Consider the following 19,913-nt stretch of genomic DNA (forward strand, 5'->3'; position numbering starts at 1 on the left):
TGCTTACCTGAATCCTGCTCCATCGGCATCGTACCTCTCCTTCCATAATTTGCATAACACTGACTTCCTTAATTTTTGCTTATCAACATCTGCTTGCACCTTCAAATGGCTCTGAGCACTATGGGACTCAACTGCTGTGGTCATCAGTACCCTAGAACTTAGAACTACTTAAACCTAACTAACCTAAGGACATCACACACATCCATGACCGAGGCAGGATTCGAACCTGCGACCGTAGCAGCAGCGCGGCTCCGGACTGGAGCGCCATGAACCGCACGGCCACCGCGGCCGGCTGCTTGCACCTTCCGTCGCCTTCTTTGTCGGCACTATCTACACCTTCGTCATTCTCATTGTCAGTAAAATGAATGACATTAACAGCAAGCTGTCGCGACTTCCCGCGCAGATATTTTCGACGATCATTTTTCGTGATCACTGCGAGGTAACAACGTGCGCTGCTGTGAACTGGAACGTAACTGTAGCTAGTAACGTGACCGGTTATTTTCCGCTATGGCCAGGTAACCAGTTCACCTGGCCGAATAATACACTGCTCAATAAGGATCTCGTATCACGTGAAATACTCATTTCGCACCGTTGGTTCCCTATATAAACAATTTAGGATCCTCTACCGTATGGATGGTTTTGCGAAGCATTACATATACACTACTGGCCATTAAAATTGCTACACAACGAAGATGACGTGCTACAGACGCGAAATTTAACCGACAGGAAGAAGATGCTGTGATATGCAAATGATTAGCTTTTCAGAGCATTCACACAAGGTTGGCGCCGGTGGCGACACATACAACGTGCTGACATGACGAAAGTTTCCAACCGATTTCTCATACATAAACAGCAGTTGACCAGCGTTTCCTGGTGAAACGTTGTTGTGATGCCTCGTGTAAGGAGGAGAAACGCGTACCATCGCGTTTCCGACTTTGATAAAGATCGGATTGTAGCCTATCGCGATTGCGGTTTATCGTATCGCGACATTGCTGCTCACGTTGGTCGAGATCCAATGACTGTTAGCAGAATATGGAATCGGTGGGTTCAGGAGCGTAATACGGAACGCCGTGCTGGATCCCAACGGCCTCGTATCACTAGCAGTCGAGATGACAGGCATCTTATCCGCATGGCTGTAACGAATCATGCAGCCATGACTCGATCACTGAGTCAACAGATGGGAACGTTTGCAGGACAACAACCATCTGCACGAACAGTTCAGCGACGTTTGCAGCAGCATGGACTATCAGCTCGGAGACCATGGCTGCGGTTACCCTTGACGCTGCATCACAGACAGGAGCGCCTGCGATGATGTACTCAACGACGAACCTGGGTGCACGAGTGGCAAAACGTCATTTTTTCGGATGAATCCAGGTTCTGTTTACAGCATCAAGATGGTCGCATCCGCGTTTGGCGCCATCGCTGTGAACGCACATTGGAAGCGTCTATTCGTCATCGCCATACTGGCGTATCACCCGGCATGATGGTGTGGGGTGCCACCATTGGTTACACATCTCGGTCACCTCTTGTTCGCATTGACGGCATTTTGAACAGTGGACGTTACATTTCAGATGTGTTACGACCCGTGGCTCTACACTTCATTCGATCCCTGCGAAAGCCTACATCTCAGCAGGATAATGCACGACCACATGTTGCAGGTCCTGTACGGGCCTTTCTGGATACAGAAAATGTTCGACTGCTGCCCTGGCCAGCGCATTCTCCAGATCTCTCACCAATTGAAAACGTCTGGTCAACGGTGGCCGAGCAACTGGCTCGTCACAATACGCCAGTCACTACTCTTGATGAACTGTGGTATGGTGTTGAAGCTGCATGGACAGCTGTACCTGTACACGCCATCCAAACTAGAGGTGGTTGTTCTGGGTACTGATTTCTCAGGATCTATGCACCCAAATTGCGTGAAAATGTAATCGCATTTCAGTTCTAATATAATATATGTGTCCAATGAATACCCGTTTATCATCTGCATTTCTTCTTGGTGTAGCAATTTCAGTGGCCAGTAGTGTAAATCCGGGTAGTCTGGTTGCCAGAGGAGTACGGTAAACTCATACTGGTGCTCTTCAAACCACGCACGTACCCTGCGAGCTGTGTGACAGGCTGCATGCTCCTGCTAGTAGATGTCATCGTGCCAAGGAAGATCAAATTGAATGTAGGGCTTGGCATGGTCTCCAAGGATAAATGCATACTTGTATTGATCCATTGCGCCTTCCAGAATGACAAGATCTCTAGAGGAACGCCTCTGGCCGGGACCATTCACACGATTTTTTTTTCTTGATTTAATAATTTACCAACAGCAGTATGTATTGCAGAAATTTATTTTATAAACTTCTTATGTACTACCAGTTTCGGCATTACATTGATGCCATCCTCAGGCCCCACACGTCATAGTCGTAAAATCGCTATACAAGGAAGGAGGCATATAACTGGATCCGTGAATCAAATCGTTATGCGATTTTACGACTATGACGTGTGGGACCTGAAGATGGCATCAATGTAATGCCGAAACTGGTAGCATATAAGAAGTTTATAAAATAAATTTCTACAATACATACGGTTGTTGGTAAACTATTGCATCAAGAAATACATGCCAGCCGTTGTCCCACCGTCCACAATGGGTCAACGAAGATCATTCCGACGATTGTTGCAAGTTGTTTGGTTTCAGGCGTTTGACGCCGAACACGCTAACGGCCATCTGTACGATGGAGCCTAGAGTGTGATTCATCTAAAAAGACCACCTGTCGCTTTCAGTGGACGTCCAGTTGCGATACTGGCGTGCAATATCCAGCCTTCCCTGCCTATGGACAGCAGTCAGCACGGGTGCATGAATCAGGCGCTTGTTGAGGAGGCGAATACACATCGACGTTCACTGAACAGCCATTGAGGAACACTGCTGGTACTCTCTTAGTTCATCTGGACTGTCAGTTGCTGAACAGTTGGACGTCAGCTCGCACGTACACATCTCTGTAGCCGTCTTTCAACCCTGTCATGGCTCGCGGTGCACTTCAGTTGTCTCTTCGCTGCTTTTACATAGCGCTGTTTTGCCATACACGACGTCCTTTAACCGCGACGACATGCGACCAGTTCACATTCTTAGCCACTTCGGTAATGCTTCCATTCTTGGCCCGAAAGCCAATAATCATGCCTTTTGGACATTAGGTAAATTGCGCCGGTTCCGCATTATGGCAAGTAGAGATGGGCAAAGTCGTTCATCCTTGGGAACTATTTCACTGGTGATCGCTCTTTTTTGGGAAGCGTTCATTTTTACTCGTTCGCCGTTCATTGTACTGGGTATATGGTTCTTATGAAAAATTGAAAATTAGTAGCATAGGTGATTGAAGATGGAAGGTGCCAAGAAGGGGAACTTGCCTCCCCCCTGGAGTACAGAGTTTTTATTCATTACAGAATTCTTACACACTTATAATTTTCGTGATTCTGCAAAACATCTCCTTTTGCCAACTGTAGCGTTATGTGGCTGATCGCAGTGAAATAATATAAGGTGGCGCACGAAAAACCGGCACCGAGTACAAACTGCTCGCCATTTGTTGACCACTACGAGCAGAATAGGTAAACATGTATTAATTAGGCAGTCAAGACATAACAAATAAGCTAAAGCAGACAACTTAGAAACAATAGATGACGATTGGTAAGCGATAATGAGCAGTCTAGTACTCGGGGCCGATTTTTCGTGCGCCACCTTGTACCACTGAAATAATATCATATTCTTTTTACAAAATGTGACACCATATACTCGATTAGGAAGCGCGGGCTTCATTCGGTTGTAAGTCGGTCTGCCTTCCATAACAATGAACATGCTGTTTTACCTTCGATCAAAAAAAGTCGGAAAATGGCCACTCGTGTGTGCCGTGCGGACGTCCTTTGCATGTTTAATAACAAAAAATCTTGCCTTTTTACAAGTATTTCTTCTCCTGTTTATCGAAATAGTGAAGTAAGCTGATACACTGTTTGGTTACCTGAAAAGATGCGTGTATTACATACCACGTAACTTTTATGTAATTTAAGTAACTATAAAATACATTTTCACTATTGGTCGTGGATGCTGAATAAAATACGAAAATAACCAGAAGTTCAGAGTTCAAAAAAGGTTTGACTCAGATCTATAATGGACGTACGAAGCGAACGAAACGAATAACTCGATACTGAACAATCTATGAGCAGTCGGCAGTGGAACTGCGACGAGTGGCCACGTAAAGAAAGACCAGGCCGGCCGAGCGAGACCGAGACCGAGACATGCCGGAACGAGACCGGCCAACATGCCGTTCGGGAACCAGACCGACCCCTTCCTGTTCCCAGGAACTATGAGTAGAATTCGTTCCTCGCTCGTTCCGTTCATCTTGGTGAACCGTTCCTTTGGATCCGTTAGTTTTCGAACGGCCCATCTCTAATGGCAACCACTGCGCTTTTATCCGCGTCATCCCGACATGCTTTATACAATGTCGTGTCAAAACATTATGACCACCTGCTTACTACACTACTGGCCATTAAAATTGCTACACCAATAATAAATGCAGATGATAAACGGGTATTCATTGGAAAAATATATTACACGAGAACTGACATGAGATTACATTTTCAAGCAATTTCAGTGCATAGATCCTGAGAAATCAGTACCCAGAACAACCACTTCTGACCGTAATAACGGCCTTGATACGCCTGGGCATTGAGTCAAACAGAGTTTGGATGGCGTGTACAGGTACAGCTGCCCATGCAGCTTCAGCACCATACAACAGTTCATCAGGAGTAGTGACTGGCGTATTGTGACGAGCCAGTTGCTCGGCCACCATTGACCAGACGTTTTCAATTGGTGATATATCTGGAGAATGTGCTGGCCAGGGTAGCAGTCGAACATTTTCTGTATCCAGAAAGGCCCGTACAGGTCCTGCAACATGCGGTCGAGCATTATCCTGCTGAAATGTAGGGTTTAGCAGGGATCGAATGAAGGGTAGAGCCATGGGTCGTAACACATGTGAAATGTAAGATCCACTGTTCAAAGTGCCGTCAATGTGAACAAGAGGTGACCGAGACGTGTAACCAATGGCACCCCATCCCATCACACCGGGTGATACGCCAGTACGGCGATGACGAATACACGCTTCCAATGTGCGTTCACCGTGATGTCGCCAAACGCGGATGCGACCATCATGATGCTGTAAACAGAACCTGGATTCATCCGAAAAAATGACGTTTTGCCACTCGTGCACCCAGGTTCGTCGTTGAGTACGCCATCACAGGCGCTTCTGTCTGTGATGCAGCGTCAAGGATAACCGCAGCCATGGTCTCCGAGCTGATACTCCATGCTGCTGCAAACGTCGTCGAACTGTTCGTGCATATGGTTGTTGTCTTGCAAACATCGCCATCTGTTGACTCAGGGATCGAGTCATGGCTGCACGATCCATTATAGCCATGCGGATAAGATGCCTGTCATCTCGACTGCTAGTGATACGAGGCAGTTGGGATCCACCACGGCGTTCCGTATTACTCTCCTGAACCCACCGATTCCATATTCTGCCAACAGTCATTGGATCTCGATGCACGTTTCAAGTTTCGACCAGCAGTTCGCATGTATGACGGCGTTTGTGGAGACGACCATCGACCTGGTGTAGCGAAAACGTGATTCAGCCTATGGACCAACACGTTTCCACTGATACACGCTTCAATCTCGATGATCCCGAGCCCACTACAACAGTAATTGATGATGTCGCTGGGCCAACATGTAAACACACAGGGGTCGTGTGCTGCGAAGCCCCTTGTTCAACAATGTGCACTGAATGGTGTGCTACCACCGGCATTGTGCTCTTTCGCCAGAGGCGCCACATATCGCGACCTATCCTTCTTTACAGACTGGAGAAGCCTCCAAACCCCACGTTTTGTAAAGAGTTGTGGACGTCCAACCACTTAGTGCCTAGCGGACGCACAATACTGAACACTCACTTAAACCAGCACTATAGAGGCGACACAGCGGCAGATGGGGGGGGGGGGGCGGAACGATGAAGGGGAAAAAGGGGGAGAGAAAAGAAAGAAAGAGGGGAGCCGATGGAGGGAGGATATGTAGGAAAAAAAGGGGGGCCTGCGCGGACACGAGAGGGAGTGGGAAGGGCAGTGGAGGGGAGAGCAAAAGGACTCGGGGGAGAGAAGGGAGGCAGAGAGAGGGTAGGTGGAGAAAAAACAAAATGGAAGGGGGGAGAGGGAGCCCGGAAAAAGGACAGAGGAAAGGAGGGGGAGTGAGGATCGGAGTTGATAGGAGGGATATATGGAGGGAGAGAGGGTATCATCCAGGAGGGGGAATCGACAGAAACCACCTTGGGATAGGAGATGAATGGTGTAGAGGTGGAGGGTAGGGGGAACAACAGTGAAAGCATGGCAGAGGGCAGGCATTGCAGAGGAGAGGAGCAACCAGGGGATGAGGGGGATCAAGGCAGCCGGAGGTGTAGATGCGGATATGTTCAAGGAATAGGAGAGAATGGGGGAAAGGAATCAGGTCGTAGAGGATCCGCGTGGGGGACGGGAGGCGTATACAGAAGGCGAGGCGGATTGCATGGCGGTCGAGGATCTGGAGGGACTTATAGACTTGGGGGGTGGCGTCGTGTAGGAAAATAGTACCGTAGTTGTGGAATCATGCTCTGCTGGGAGTGAAGCTGGCGCCCTTCTTGGCGGCGCTGCCGCAGACGCCATGGTGAAGTCGGCCTGTGGTTGTATTGAACGTTTGTCAACACACGAGGCGAGTGTGGATTGGTGTTTGGCAACAGGCGCTTGTGCCTGTTACATTGGATGATGCCTGTAGCATGGCCACCTGTGGGACACTCGTATGTGGCTGGCTGCAGGTTGCTGTCTTTGCAGGAGGGACACAGCATTATGTTTATTTCAAATGACGTCAGTACCGGCTTACGCTAACAGAGTACAATCTCCAACTCCTGTGGATACACCAATCTTCTGGTCGTTGGTTGTCCAGCGGTGCAGTATAATATTATATTTGTGTCACTATTAACTTTATAAATAACAAATAAAATATGTGTAATGTTTATTATTGTTCAGTGTAGAAACAATAACACAAGTGACATGCATTGAAACAGCCCCCTGCACCAGTGTTGGACCTTTACACTAGGCACTTGGCACATCTACAGCTGTCAAAGCGTCTGCATGTTACAACCAGCGATATCATGCTAAGATTCCCACCTTCAGACAAGGCTGCTTCCTTTATTTTGGTGGTTGCCAACGTCATTCCCATGGCGTCAAAGAAGCCGTACTTCAGAATTACGACCGGTCTTACAAATGATATTAAGTTTCATGTAATTTTAAGTTAAGCTGATGGCCAAATGACAGAGTCCCTCAAAAATTATCGGTTCTGTTTGCATGCAAATCATGTTTATAAAATATGTATTGAAAGGGACTGGACGGCAATACAAACACAAAAATCACTAGAAAAACAAAATTCCAAGAGATTGTGTTGCATATCAAACGATTCCGCTTGATCTGAGGATTATGAAACTGAAACTGGATTTTGTCTAGGCAAGGTATTGCGAGTTTTATGTCCGCACAAGGCGTGACAACGCCGCGAACCATCGACACAGATCTGTACTGCTACATGAACACAAATCGATGTTTAACATAGTTACCAATAAATCTTGAAAAGTTCTTGACTGATCTACTTCAAATTTTTACACGATGTTTTCATAATTTTTCGGTTTGACATAGGCTACATTTTTTAAAATATATATGTGGTGTATAACTAGATTTACACTATATCAAGGGAACATGTTGTTAGCAAAAATCTGGAAAAGTTCTCGACTCATTTAATTCAAAGTTTTACACGATATTCCAATATAGACACCTTGATGGACATAGGCTATATTTTTTAATACATTTTAGCTCGGTGCATAAATTCGTAGCGTTTTTGTTTTCCAAGTTGCTATTCCAGCCGCTAGGCGTTTATTTATCGATTTTTATTTCTTATTTGTAGTTCACTGTTGCTATTTGAGTTTACATATTGTCGTTTTGTCATTTGGAGATTGTGAGTGGCGCTGCGGATGCTAGAAAATGCAGTGCCAAGTAGAGGATCGGAACATTTCCAACATATTCATCTGTTTCAGTTCAGCAGAGGAGTGACAGCAGCGGAGGCAGAAACATTTGCGTCGTGTATGAGAATAATGCCATTGGACAGCGCATGGCAAGAAAATGGTTTTCTCTTTTTAAGGAGGATAGTTTTGACATTAGTTACTCTCCACGTTCAGGGAGACTTTCGGAGCCTCATGGAAATCCTGTAAACGTATTAATCCACCGTGTACTGCAGTAATGGCAAATGTGATGAACTGTGAACATTCCATCATCGTACTACATTTGCTTGCAATGGTGAAGGTTCAAAACTCGAGTATATGATGCTCTAAGCCAATACCACAAAATCAGCAGGTGGCCATATGTGCATCTCTGCTCGCTCGTCATCAACTGACCCGTGAACAACACCGACCATTCCTATCCTGCATCGTTACTGCTGACCAGAAATGGTGTCTTTATGCTAATATAAGGAAAAGAAAGCAGCAAATCCACGTACAAAGACATGCGCGCATCCACAAAAGTTTATGTATGTGTCTGGTGGAACAGCGACGGTGTGGTGTCCTACGAATTGCTTCTCTGAAGTGGAACCATTACTGATAACATTTTTTGAGAACAACTGAAGCGTCTTGCAGACGCCGTCCGAGAACGAGACCAGGAAGACTGTGTGAAGTGATGCCATGGTAACGCCCGCCGGCATTCTGCTAGACCAGGGGCGGGCAAACGTTGCACGCGGCTCATGAGCGCACAGCGCTGCACGTGTGCTGCTCGCGTGCAGGCGTCGACCGGGGCTGTGGTGACAGCCGGCAGGTTGCGGCAGTGTAGTGCCAGGCTAAGCTGCGGACGTTGATGCGAAGCGAGCACTATGTAGTGAACGTTGTATTTCAACAAACGGAGAAGTGGAGATTTGCTATCTTTTAAAAAGTAATGGGAGAATCATTTTTTCTTTGTGCAAAAACGCGAAAATTGGAAATGTTTAATATGTGGCAGTATTCTCGCTGGTCAACGGAAGTTTAGTATTGAAGGCCATTATAATAAATTTCACAAGGACGAGTACAATTTATTGTCGGATTCTGAGCGGATGGAGAATTGACTGAGCTTAAGAAGAGCGATCTGACGATACTAGATGAATCTGTCGTAGTTGGCCGGCCGGAGCGGCCGAGCGGTTCTAGGCACTACAGTCTGGAACCGCGCGACCGCTATGGTCGCAGGTTCGAATCCTGCCTCGGGCATGGATGTGTGTGATGTCCTTAGGTTAGTTAGGTTTAAGTAGTTCTAAGTTCCAGGGTACTGATGACCACAGCAGTGAAGTCCCATAGTGCTCAGAGCAATTTGAATTTGTCGTAGTTTCTGTTGTCACGAGAGATCTGCGACTTTCTCTCGTCATGTCTCTCATCTAACTGATTTAACATTTTATGGAGCACTGTTTTCAAGTTTTCAGGACGACAACAATAATAGCCCAGCGGTATGTGCAAGTTATAAGACTGCGCTTAATATAGCGAGAGCTGGAGAACCATTTGCTGAATTAATAAGTCTCGGTTAAGAGCAAACATCAGTGATGAAAATTTACGTAACTGTTTGTGTTTGCCGGCCGCGGTGGTCTAGCGGTTCTGGCGCTGCAGTCCGGAACCGCGGGACTGCTACGGTCGCAGGTTCGAATCCTGCCTCGGGCATGGGTGTGTGTGATGTCCTTAGGTTAGTTAGGTTTAAGTAGTTCTAAGTTCTAGGGGACTTATGACCTAAGATGTTGAGTCCCATAGTGCTCAGAGCCATTTGAACCATTTTTTTGTTTGTGTTTGTCTGTATGTAGAAATTTTGTTCCAGGTATTAAACGTATTGTAAACTCCACCTGTGATAATTAAATAAAACGTATCGTAGGTAGTAGGTACTCTTTCAAACCATGATTTCTTTCAAGCACTCCTACTAACGTTATTGATTCACTCAATAAAGCAAGCTAGGAAACAAAACGCATTACAGGGGAAGGAGCGGACAGAAGGTATGGGGGGGATGGGAGATAAGCGGGTGGCCAGCTTGCCCCTGTGTGCACGCGGAACACCTGTTAACTGCACGCGTGCAAGTGCACCGCACATGTGCAGGATTCCTGCCCGCCCCTGTGCTAGACTGACATAAAACACTATACAGGAGTTGGCTTGAGAAAATATTCACCTCACCTTGGACCCTCAGATTTTCACCTTTTCCGCTCTCCATCGAACAACCTTCAAGGAAATGCACTCCAAAAATGGCTTCATCTCAAAACTATGTGATTTCTAGTCGAGGAATCGAAAAGTTGTCCCGGCACTGGCAGACTGTTGTAAATAGTGAAGGAGAATATATTATTGATGACTTAAGTCTGTGTTATGTGTATTTGTTGTATTTATTAAACTTATGGAAAAACGCTTTGAACTTATGACCAACCTAATGTAACGCGAAGGCTGTTCGGAAAGTAAGCTCTGATAGGAGGCGAAATGGAAACCACTGTTAAAATCAAAAATGTTTTGTTTGCAACAGTTGGCTACACCTCCCAGCCACTTCGCTGTGACTTTGACATTTGTCGTAGCTTTGTACCAACTTTCCAATACCCTTTTCATAGCAGGCAGCTGCCTGCGTCAGCTCGTTGTTTGTGCCAAAACGTTGTCTTCGTAGCCAGCAGTTCATGTGAGCAGAGATAAAACTCTGCGGCGACAAATTACGGGCTGTATTGTGGGAGATCCAACACTTCCCATCGAAAACGCTGCAGGAACATCTTCATTGCTCCTTCACAGTGCGGCTAAGGAGTGCCACGAAGAAGAAGCCATATGGCAGTCATGTTATGTGGGCTGCATGGCATCAGGCGAATTCTCTCACCAGACGCTCCTACTTGGCGGGAGACACTAATCTCTAGGCATCTTAACGTGTTCACCGTGCGCTCAGAACGGAAAAGAACGACGTACGCGATCGGTAGAAACACTGTCCAACACACATGTGCAAAGCTTCATAGGATTTTCACAGTGGTTTCCATTTCGTGGCCGATCGGAACTTGCTTTCCGAATAGCCCTCCTATGTACGTATTTTCGAGGGCCATTCGGAAAGTAAGGTCAGATCGGCCGCGAAATGGAAACCACTGTGAAAATCCTATGAAGCTTTGCACAGATGTGTTGCGCAGTGTCTCTAGTATGCCCGTCGATGGCGTCACGTCGCTCTTTTCAGTTTTGAGCGCACAGTGTGCACGTAAAGACTACTATAAAGAAGTTTCTCCTGCCAAGTGTAAAGGGCTGGTGAGAGATTTCGCTTGAAGCTACTCAACCCACATAACACGACTGCCATCCGTTTCCTTCATCTTGACAATTGTCACCCACACTCTGCAGGGGCGATGGAGATGCTCCTGCAACGTTTTCGATGGGAAGTGTTTGATTACCAACAATACAGCCCGTAATTGGCTCCCACTGAGTCTCGTTTCTGCTCACATGAACCGCTAGCTGTGAAGACAACATTTTGGCACAGACAACGAGCTGTAGACCAGCGTAGAGATTTGGTGAAAAGCACAGGTGGCTGCCTTCTATGACGAGGGCATTGGAAAGTTGGTACAATGCCACGAGAAATGTCTTAAGTCTGAACGGCTAGAGAAGTAGATCGAAGGTCTAGCTAACTGTTTCAAATAAAACATTTTTTTTAATTTCACAGTGATTTCCATTTAGCGACCGATAGGACCTTACTTTCCGAATAGCCCTCGTTTATAGTATGTAATATGGAGAAGCTGTCAGCAGAAATATCGAGAAGTTCTTGATCTTCTTACTTTAGGTTTTTACATGATACTCTAATAAACATTCAGACGGACATAGGCTAAATGCTTTTTAAACAAGTATGCGAGAAAGAAAATGTTGTGTTATGCTGTGCTGCGAAAATGTCGGTTACGTTTTCATTCTCGCAGTCGGTTTTAGTGGGAAACAGGACAGTTGTATTAATGGTTTATTGACTTCTGATGAGAATACTACTACGGAATCTAAATCACTTGAAACCTGGAAATCCTAGGCCTTTGCAGAATAAAACTATGCAAAATGCTGCCATTGAAGGTACTATCCTCAGATCCAGCAGCAAGAGACTTCTCTAGCGACTTCAATTCTCAATCAAGGTTTCATTGGCAGTAACAATAAACAAGTTCAAGGTCAGAGAAAGAGGAGGAGAGAGGAGGAGGAAGTAGACAAGAGAGGGAAGAGCAGGAGATGTCAGAGGGAGGGGGGGGGGGAGGAATTTAGGACGTATCTCAAATTCCCTTACATTATGTGATCAAAAGTATCCGGACACCTGGCTGAAAATGACTTACAAGTTCGTGGCGCCTCCATCGGTAATACTGGAACTCAATATGGTGTTGGCCCACCCTTAGCCTTGACGACAGCTTCCACTCTCGCACGCATACGTTCAGTCAGGTGCTGGAAGGTTTCTTGGGGAATGGCAGCCCGTTCTTCACGGAGTGCTGCAATGAGGAGAGGTATCGATGTCGGTCGGTGAGGCCTGGCACGAAGTCGGCGTTCCAAAACTTCCCAAAGGTGTTCTGTAGGATTCAGGTCAGGACTCTGTGCAGGCCAGTCCATTACAGGGATGTTATTGTCGCGTAACCACTCTGCCACAGGTCGTGTATTATAAACAGGTGCGCCGCGTGGATGCGCCATGTCACGGATTACGCGGCCCCTCTTCCCGGAGGTTCGATGCATGGGTATATGTGTTGTTCTTACCATGAGTTACTTTAAGTTAGTTTAAGTAGTGTGTAGATCTAGGGACCGATGACCTCAGCAGTTTGGTCCCTTAGCAATTCACACACATTTGAACATGAACAGGTACTTGATCGTGTTGCAAGAATCAATCGCCATCCCCGAATTGCTCTTCAACAGCGGGAAGCAAGAAGGTGCTTAAAACATCAATGTAGGAATGTGCTGTAATAGTGCCACGCAAAACAAAAAGGGATGCAAGCCCCCTCCAAGAAAAATACGACCACACCATAACACCATTGCCTCAGAATTTTACTGTTTGCACTAAACACGCTGGCAGATGACGCTCACCGGGGAGCTGGCATACCCACGCCCTGCCATCGGATCACCACATTGTGTACCGTCATTCGTCACGCCACATAATGTTTTTCCACTGTTCAGTCGTCCAATGTTTACGCCCCTTACACCAAGCGAGGCGTCGTTTGGAATTTACCAGCGTGATGTGTGGCTAATGAGCAGCCACTCGACCATGAAATCCAAGTTTTCTCACCTCCCACATAACTGTCATAGTACTTGCAATACAGTTTGGAATTCCTGTGTGATGGTCTGGATAGGTGTCTGCCTATTATACGTCGCGACCCTCTCCAACTGTCGGCGGTCTCTGTCAGCCAACAGACGAGGTCGGCTGTACGTGTCCCTTCACGTTTCCACTTCACTATCACATCGGAAACAGTGGACCTAGGGATGTTGAGGATTGTGGTAATCTCGCGTACAGGCGTACGACACAAGTGACACCCAATCACCTGACCACGTTCGAAATCTGTGAGTTCCGCGGAGCGTCCCATTGTACTCTCTCACGATGTCTAATGACTACTGGGGTCGCTGATATGGAGTACCCGGCGGTAGATAGCAGCATAATGCACCTAATATGAAAAACGTATGTTTTTGGAGTGTCCGTATACTTTTGATCACATAGTGTATTTAGCAACTGCCAAGCACTGCCGGGTTCTCTCGTGAAACTATATGAGCCGACAGTGACTCGACAACGAAGCCCAGAATCTGAACGCCGGAAGACGGAACGAAACACGACGTACGAGTCAATCTATGGGGGCAGCAGAGAGTCCAACGCCTCGTACAGATCAACACGGAGATGAAAACTAACGTGACGGGCGCGTACGACTGACACTAGTACGCGGGAACAGAACACGGCAGCAGACGAAAGACCAGGTCCGAGGTAGTTGGAATCAACGTAAGAACTGTTGGGTCTGCCCTATCGCAACTGACCGCTACACACCAGAGTTAGCATCTCTGGCCATGCTTCGCGTGCGCCCTCCATGCACACCAGCTCATCTGCATCCATCTCGATGTCTGCTGGCGGTGATGTTAAAGCAAGAATTATTGATCTGTCTTTATCAATGTTTAATTAATTAACAGTTATTAAAAAAACATATTTTAAGTAACGCTAGTTATCACAGTTGAGGTATACGACCTCATGCAACAATTTAAATCCTCAGTTGCTTCAAAAAACTTTTCTAAAAAGGTACCGACAGGGATGTGGAGCGGTGCTGACTCCAGTGGCGTGGACAGTTGCTCTAGATTTCTCGGCTGAGGATCCGTGCCATGAACAACCAGATCGAGAAGGTCCCACAGATTCTCGGTTGGGTTTAAATCCGGGGAGTTTGGTGGCCAGGGGAGAACACTAAACTCATTGTGGTGTTTTTCAATCACACAGTGTACTGCGAGCTATGTGACACGTTGCATTGTCCTTCTGGTACACATCATCGTGTCGAGGAAAAACAAACTGTATGTAGGGATGGACACGATCCCCAAGGACAGATGCATACTTGTGTTGATCCTTGTGCCATCCAGAATGACAAGATCACCCAGGGAATAGCACGTAAACATTCTCCAGACCACAATACTACCTTCTCCAACCTGGACCCTTCCGACGATTGTCGCACGCTGTTCGCTTTCAGACGTTTCACGCCGTACGCGCCAACAGCCATCTGTCTGATCGAGCATAAAACGAGGACCACCTGAAAAGGCCATCTGTTGCCACTCGCTGCACGTTCAGTTGCGTTCGTTGCAGATGAGCAGCATTCAGCCTCAGTGCATGAACCAGGTGACCGCTGCTGGGGCCCATACGCAGCAACGTTCGTTGAGGAGACACTGTTGGTAGCCCCTTGGTTCATCTGAGCGGTATCTTCCTGCACGTCTCGCTGCAAAGGGTGATTATTCAGGCTTCTGAAAGGTGATCATTTTAATGTGACTGGACAGTGTAGGTCACCGTGAATAACAATCTCTTCCAATAGATGCTAGTAACGTTGGGGATAATTTCTAACAGCGGGACCGCGCCTGCTCGTCATCACCGATTTCCTCCAAATGTATGGTATATGCAGGGCTTGGCCAAAAAAGAAAGTGAGAGAAGTGGGAGATCCAGATGGTTCAAATGGCTCTGAGCACTATGGGACTCAACTGCTGAGGTCATTAGTCCCCTAGAACTTAGAACTAGTTAAACCTAACTAACCTAAGGACATCACAAACATCCATGCCCGAGGCAGGATTCGAACCTGCGACCGTAGCGGTCTTGCGGTTCCAGACTGCAGCGCCTTTAACCGCACGGCCACTTCGGCCGGCTGAGATCCAGATGGCCAAGCGTTTAGAATATATATATATATATATATATATATATATATATATATATATATATATATATATATATATTTTTTTTTTTTTTTTTGACGTGGGTCGTGCGGGAAATGAACCATTTGCGTTACTAGATAGTGGTTGGCTCAGCGGAAAAAGTACAGATGGTAATCTGAGGGTCGTGGATTGCAGTCCCTATAAGAAAACTGTTTTTTGTTCCTTTTATTTTCAGATTTTACGTTAATTAAGCTGCAAATAAACCGAAGTAATGCTCAGTATATCGTGTTCATTAATATTTTCATGGAAGTCCTGGAAAGGAAAGTGAAAGGAAAATTTGGGATTGCAAATAAATTTCCAAGAAAGGGTTTTACTTACATCACCCACGACAATTCCCCAAATAGCATTCCAGAAATGGGGTGTAATAGAAGTGTACAGAACTTCGTATTTCGTTAGTTATGTTTTGATCCAGAGAAGTTTGTATCAAAGCACATTCCATTGCACATCACCAGCAATACTTGCCAATGTTTGGCGAAATGCCGCGCTACGTGTGGGTTTCTGCCAAACTGTGCGATGACAGAAAACCTTTAACGAAAGTAAACCAAGTTTTTCTTCTATAGAAACTTTATAGCAGGCTTGTAACTGTAAAAATACGGTGTTTATAACGTGGGCAAGATACCGAAGGAATTACTGCTTCCACTGTGTGTACGATGAGTGGCGCACCAGTGCGCTTAAATCATCAACTTAAATACAATATAAGTACCTAATCTTATCACGAAGTTCTCGTGTACACCTTACAATTCCGTCCTGTAAATTTATTAGGAATCCCAAATTTTCCTTTACCTTTCCTTTTCATGCCTATTATGTAAATATTAATAACTGCAGTGTATCGTGCATTATTTCGGTTTATTTGCAGCGAAAGTAACGTAAAAAGTGGAATGAATAAAAAGTAGTTCTCACATAGGAACTCGATCCCACACCCTCGGATTACCGTTTTGTACTCTCTCCGCTGCGCCAATCGCTGCCTGGTAACACAAATGGCTCATGCCTCAATCGACCCGCTCCAGAACTGCTACTTTTTTTCTAAACACTTGGTCATCTAGCGCTCTCACTTTCGCCACTCTCATTACTGGCCAAGCCCTTCACATACCATAAATGTGGACGAAATCGGCGATTCGAATTGTAAAAGGGAAACCAACCACGAAAACTTAAGTTACACAAAAAAGGTGATAAAGTAAGTGCACGTAAATAGATTTATATGAAGCGGATGGATAATGTCAAGCAATATTATTTAGTAGCCGATAGTGTCTATTGTGTTCATCAGAACCAATTTTTACTACAAAAAAATTGAGTTTATTCTTTACAAAGGTGCTGTCATCTAAAGCAATCGATTAAGAATGGTGGCCATAGATTTATTATAAGAACGGCGAGTCCAGTAAAATTATATAACACCACCCATAGCTCATGAAAGCGAGGTTGCTGTTCTAATTCATCAATTCAAAAAAATAATCCTGCCCAATCACACTTATAATGTAATCACCTTCAAGCCTGATCACATTCAAACTGTTGCCTTTCGGAAGAACAAACTTCCACTGTCAGACATACATCGTCACAATAATCGGAATACCTCAACAAACAGAAGCACAAATCGGTTCGTACAAAAAAAGAGGGGGGAGGGGGGATAAGGAAGACAACTTAGTTTGAAAAATTTACTGCTTTGTTGTTATGGACTAGTTCTTGCTTTTTTCATTGACATATTCTGGTTTTTGTGATGATGTGTGTCTGAAGATGGAAGCTTGTTTGTGAAACGATTGTTTTAATGTGATCAGATGTTTAAGGTGATTAACACTGAGTGTGGATGAGCCCAATTGTTATGTCAATTTAACACCATACCTTTGGCAGACCAGTTTCTGCAGTACGATGACTAATTTCCACAGATCCACAACATATATTTTATCGTCCTCTGCACCAATGCACCCGCCCCTTTCTCTCAATGAGTTTTATCGGAACATTCCGCAACATCGGTGCGGCTTTGACTGCAATTATAATAAAGAAAGTGACTTCCAGCTGACTACAAAAGCATATTAACGAATACCAGTAACGATGGCGTTTATTGTTCACCCAAGTACGTGATTTCACTATTTTTCCCGCTGTTGAGAGCCTAATAATAGTGCAGGATAATTTTCGTAAGGAGTGTTTAAAGTATAGCAAACTCTGTATTATCCATGATACCTTATTAACAACTTCATGTACAAAATATCAGCTTATCTAGAGTCAACGATCAAAGTTTCGGCCTGCAGTATTGTAAGTAACAATGTTCTTCTAAATAGACCTCTGTTCTTTTTGTTATTCAGCGGCAGTTATCAGTGTAGAGGCATCCCGGGATGGTACTTTCGAAAATCAAAGGCCGATGACATCTTCACGTTTGTCCAATCGTAGCTTATGCTGTTTTTCTAACACCCTGATCGTCAACCTATCATTCAAGTCATGTTCTTATATCTTTCCTTATCATCAGCGTCATAGATTTAAACAACCTGTAGCAAGTAGCCGGCCGCTGTGGCCGAGCGGTTCTAGGTGTTTCAGTCCATAACCGCGCTGCTGCTACGGTCGCAGGTTCGAATCCTACCTCGGGCATGGATGTGTGTGGTGTCCTTAGGTTAGTTAGGTTTAAGTAGTTCTAAGTCTAGGGGACTGATGACCTCAGATGTTAAGTCCCTTAGTGCTTGGAGCCATTTGATTTGTAGCAGATAAACCACAGCTATTTATTATTATTTTTTTAATTTGCGGCTTTCCTGCTGATTTTATTACCGTGATTTATATAGGGTGGCCCATTGATAGTGACCGGGCCAAATATCTCACGAAATAAGCATCAAACGAAAAAACTACAAAGAACGATACTCGTCTAGCTTGAAGGGGGAAACCAGATGGCGCTGTGGTTGGCCCGCTAGATGGCGCTGCCATAGGTCAAACGGATATCAACTGCTATTTTTTAAATATCAACCTCCATTTTTATTACATATTCGTGTAGTACGTAAAGAAATATGAATGTTTTAGTTGGACCACTTTTTTCGCTTTGTGATAGATGGCTCTGTAATAGTCACAAACGTATAAGTACGTGGTATCACGTAACATTCCGCCAGCGCGGACTGAATTTGCTTCGTGATACATTACCCGTGTTAAAATGGACCGTTTATCAATTGTGGAAAAGGTCGATATCGTGTTGATGTATGGCTAATTGTGATCAAAATACCCAACGGACGTGTGCTATGTATGCTGCTCGGTATCCTGGACGACATCATCGAAAGTGTCCGGACCATTCACCGGATAGTTACGTAATTTAAGGAAACAGGAAGTGTTCAGCCACATGTGAAACGTCAATCACGACCTGCAATAAATGATGATGCCCAAGTAGGTGTCTTAGCTGCTGTCGCGACTAATCCGCACATCAGTAGCAGACAAACTGCGCGAGAATCGGGAATCTCAAAAACGTCGGTGCTGAGAATGCTACATCAACATCGATTGCACCCGTACCATATTTCTATGCACCAGGAATTGCATGGCGACGACTTTGAACGTCGTGTACAGTTCTGCCAATGGGCACAAGAGAAATTACGGGACGATGACAGATTTTTTGCACGCTTTCTATTTAGCGACGAAGCGTCATTCACCAACAGCGGTAACGTAAACCGGCGTAATATGCACTATTGGACAACGGAAAATCAACGATGGCTGCCACAAGTGGAACATCAGCGACGTTGGCGGGTTAATGTATGGTGCGGCATTATGGGAGGAAGGATAATTGGGCCCCATTTTATCGATGGTAACCTAAATGCTGCAATGTATACTGATTTCCTACGTAATGTTCTACCGATGTTACTACAAGATGTTGCACTGCATGACAGAATAGCGATGTACTTCCAACATGATGGATGTCCGGCACATAACTAGCGTGCTGTTGAAACGGTATTGAATAGCATATTTCATGACAGGTGGATTGGTCGTCGAAGCACTATACCATGGCCCGCACGTTCACCGGATCTGACTTCCCCGGATTTCTTTCTGTGGGGAAAGTTGAAGGATATTTTCTATCGTGATCCACCGACAGCGCCTGACAACAGGCGTCAGCGCATTGTCGATGCATGTGCGAACATTACGGAAGGCGAACTACTCGCTGTTGAGAGGAATTTAGTTACACGTACTGCCAAATGCATTGAAGTTGACCGAGCGAGGTGGCGCAGTGATTAGCACACTGGAGTCGCATTCGGGAGGACGACGGTTCAATCCCGTCTCCATCCATCCTGGTTTAGGTTTTCCGTAATTTCCGTAAAATCGTTTCAGGCAAATGCCGGGATGGTTCCTTTGAAAGGGCACGGCCGATTTCCTTCCCCATCCTTCCCTAACCCGAGCTTGCGCTCCGTCTCTAATGACCTAGTTGTCGACGGGACGTTAAAACAGCACTGACCTAACCTAACCATTGAAGTTGACGGACACCATTTTGAGTATTTA

General features: G+C 45.5%; 1 protein-coding gene across 3 annotated transcripts in view; it reads left to right on the forward strand.

Annotated features, from left to right (window-relative positions):
• Positions 1–19,913, forward strand: part of LOC126248900 (uncharacterized) — a 367,279-nt gene that overhangs the window by 344,931 nt on the left and 2,435 nt on the right. The window lies entirely within an intron of this gene.

Source organism: Schistocerca nitens, chromosome 3 (assembly GCF_023898315.1).
Source record: "Schistocerca nitens isolate TAMUIC-IGC-003100 chromosome 3, iqSchNite1.1, whole genome shotgun sequence".
In the NCBI taxonomy this organism is placed as follows: Eukaryota; Metazoa; Arthropoda; class Insecta; order Orthoptera; family Acrididae; genus Schistocerca; species Schistocerca nitens.